This window comes from Brassica oleracea, chromosome C8 (assembly GCF_000695525.1).
Source record: "Brassica oleracea var. oleracea cultivar TO1000 chromosome C8, BOL, whole genome shotgun sequence".
Lineage (NCBI taxonomy): Eukaryota > Viridiplantae > Streptophyta > Magnoliopsida > Brassicales > Brassicaceae > Brassica > Brassica oleracea.
The window spans coordinates 482,354-486,564 of record NC_027755.1 but is presented as its reverse complement, the minus strand read 5'-3'; positions in this window follow the sequence as shown (position 1 = coordinate 486,564).

The following is a 4,211-nucleotide window of genomic DNA, read 5'->3' as shown; positions in this document are numbered from 1 at the left end:
CTTAATAAACAAGAATGTTGGTAGCTTCATATTGATACAACATTTTAAGAAGCATTTTAACCCTTCTTCCAACTCATAACAATAATTATCATTAGTGTCTATAACAATAATACTTAAGAGATGGAAACAAACAAAAGTAACTAGTCAAAACATATAACAATTCGAGACTACTTCCATGTAAGTCTCTGCATTGACCAGAAAAATTTCATGTAAGTCGTCTACAGCCAGACGTACTTCATGCGTTTTTGTTATCTCGAGCACTTCTGAACTTGTCTATCACTTGTAACATGAATAGGAGGAAGGTCTGGAGCCATATGTTGTAATGAGTAGGTTAACTCCACGGACTCTGTGTTCATGTCCATGTTATAATATTCTTGAGCCATTGCAACAAGATCAGCATGTGTCGAACTTTCACTCAAAAATAACATTCTCGCACCTTTGAAATGATCAACCACAAAATTCCAACATCCATCTTTCAGCAACCATTCTCCATACACTGCATGTAATTGACGCATCATCTGAAAAAGTTAAAATAAAACACATTAGTAAACATAGAACAAAGAAAACGAAAGTTTATTAAAGATCGACGTGGACGACTTTAATTTAAGTCTTCCAGACGACTAAAATATAAGTCATCTGGTCAACGCAGAGGTTATTTTTCCAATTGACTTTGAAAACTGTTATCTGAGACGACTGAAAAATAAGTCGTCTACTTTTGTTTGGTTAAAAAAAAAACTTCAAAAAAGCTAGACGACTTACATTTCAGTCGACATATGCTAGTTTTGCATTTGACTGGATTATTTCAGAAGTTTGACTTTCCTGGACGACTTACATTTCAGTCGTCTGGTGAAAAATTGAAATATCAATATTTTATTAACCCGGCGACTTACATGTAAGTCGTCGTAGGTTAGTTTTGCCATTGAAAAAAAAACTTCAAAAAAGCTAGACGACTTACATTTCAGTCGTCTGGTGAAAAATTGAAATATCAATATTTTATTAACCCGGCGACTTACATGTAAGTCGCCGGGTTAATAAAATATTGATATTTCAATTTTTCACCAGACGACTGAAATGTAAGTCGTCTAGCTTTTTTGAAGTTTTTTTTTCAATGGCAAAACTAACCTACGACGACTTACATGTAAGTCGCCGGGTTAATAAAATATTGATATTTCAATTTTCTACCAGACGACTAAAAATAAGTAGTCCAGGAAAGTCAAAATTCCGACAAAATCCAGTCAAATGCAAAACTAACCTATGACGACTTACATGTAAGTCGTCTAGGTTCTTTGGAGATTTTTTTGTAACCAAACAAAAGCAGACGACTTATATTTCAGTCGTCTCAGAAAACAGATTTCAAAGTCAATTGCAAAAATAACCTCTGCATTGACCAGACGACTTCTAGGTAAGTCGTCTACAGCCAGACGACTTTCCTGGGAAGCCGTCTGGATGAACAGATCTGGAAAAAAACTCGATTTCATACTTTAAATTGGTGAGATAACTTTCTTAGCACACATAAGGCTTCTCGAAGCATACAAAATCTCAAAGAAAAGTGACCCACACTGAATCGTTAGCTTTTATGACTCTATGAACCATAAAAAATGTAGAATCAAAATCTTGTTTTTTTTTTTAGCTGAATGTGGAGAGAAAGTGAGAGAGATGTTGTGTTTAGTTCATAAGAATGAAGAAAACAGAAGGGTAAATCGATTTTGGGAGCATTACGAGCTTCAAATCAGTTGTTCATGGTGGTTGGGGTATTGATGACAATGACAATCTTGTAATTACTTGAAGATGATGAGGGTGAGAGAGTAAAAATGTCATTTTCGGAAAAAATAAATAAATTTTGATGATATTTTCGTGAATTATATGAACTTGTGGGGTGAATAGGGCAAAACTAATTTCCAAAAAAAAAAAGAGGTTAGTTTTGTGTTTAACTTTGAGTTTTAGGTCAATTTTGCAAAAAGGCCTTCTATATTTCACACAATTTAACAATTTCATTAATTATATACCTTAACAATACATCACATCATTAATTATATAACCATAATAATAATAGTGCAAATTTTTATTTATTAGTTACTCGACATTAACTTTGTGTTAATTATAAAATCAAAAATGTAAAATAATTGGGTTTTGCATATGGTTAAACGTTCGGTTTAATTTTTTTACTAAAACTTTTATATATATATATATATATATATATTTTAGTTTCAATCGGTGGAAAATTAGCCAAAAACATAATTCAAAGACATGTTTTTGTGAATAAAATAGTAACTTAAATCAAAATAATAAAAATATATTAATTTATAGTCACTTAATTTTTCACTCCATATAATTATTTCACTAAACAAAAAAATCTTTCTATTTCATTTAATTTATCCAAACACAAATAAATAGTCATTTTTATTAGTTTATAAAATCGTTTAGGCATGAACATTGACTATCCATTTAGGTACGAATTGTTACTTTTGGGTATCGTTTTTTTTTTGAAATTAGGCCCCGATTGAATATTAGAAATTTATGTGTGCGTTTTGAGTTGGGTCCTTCAGGGTCTGGATTAGATCAGTTCTGATGTTAGTCTAGGATGCAACTATGTATTAAAACAGTTTTGTCATATTTTTGAAATTATCTCGAAATCTATGTGTTAAACCCTACGAAAATATTGAGTTTTTCGGTAAATGCTCTATATACTGAAGCATATGATCTTTAGTGTTGTTTTAAAATTTCTAAACACATTCTACATTTGTATTAATGTATATTAAACTCTCATTCATGGTACGTGGGCATCGTTTTAATTTTTATCAATTAATTTAGTATAGCTTCATAAAACTCCCTAGATTGGTGGACTAACCACTGTAAAATCATTATTCTCTAGAGAAACGGAGACAACAAAGGTTTTAAACCTGTTTGACATTCATCATATGTTAGTGTAGGATGCAATTATGCATTAAAACAGTAGTGTCATATTTTTGAAATTATCTTGAAATCTATGTGTTAAACCCTACGAAAATATTGAGTTTTTCGGTAATTGCTCTAAATACTGAAGCCTATGATCTTTAGTGTTGTTTTAAAATTTCTAAACACATTCTAAATTTGTATTAATGTATATTAGATCTTGATCCGCACAACCGTGCGGGTAGTTATTTTTATTTTTCTATTTATAAATATTTGATTTACATGATTAGTGGTATATAGTTTTAACATTTACCATATTAATGATCGTTTAATAGTTTAATTAAATATTTTCATATGCAACAATTTTGTAGTTTGAATGCAGTAATTTAATTTATTGTTTCAAATCATTAGTGATATTTGTTTTAATAAAACATGAACACTTACTAAAAACCTTATATTATGAGATATTTACGATAAATTCTATTCAATTTAACTTAGGTATTAATTTCTTTAAGTTAAACTTTTATAGTTATGTATTTATTTGTTTCTTTGTTCTTCGTACTATAAATAAAGAATGAGTTAAAGGTAACGCAACTTTCATACAAAAATAAAATAAAATAAATGTGACACAAATAAAACAACTCACCATCTGCTATAAAAGTCATTAGCAACCAAACATGTATTTGTAAACATTTGCTTCTGTTTTTTACGTTTTAGAATGTTTATTTATGTTGTGCAACCTCATGGTTGCTGCTGGACCTATGATTGAAGACAAATACACGTTGTTCTGATAGATAAAAAGCAAGTCATTACAGAGACTCTGTCTCTTGGTTTAAGGCAAGACTTAAAACAGAAGATGTAATATTTTCTTTAAGAAAATAGAATTAGTTCAGTAAAGTCAAGTTTTGGAAACCAACATCTGGTTCTCCGCTGACCGCGCCACCGTCCTGATTCCATCGCCGGCCACTTCTGGTGGCTCCCCTCCTCCACCTCCCCTCGTCCCCCCCGACCCCCTGACCCCAATTCCCTCCCCCTAGCTGAGTTCCCCACTCTTGCTGTTGCCGCTTCTCGGAAGGCCCGCTCTCCGATGCAAATTTCTCCTCCTAAGGGGACCGCATCAAGAGCTTGCTATACCAGAAGTGCTCCCTCAACTACTGATGTCCTTAGGAATCAGATTTTGAACTCCTTTACTTCTAAGCCTCAGATCCAAAACACTACCCCCAATGCCACTGTTTCAATCAGTTTCGAGGGTTTCACTGCTCTGCCCCAAAAAACTACCTCTCCTATTTTCACTAATCGTGCTTCTACCAGCGATCCCC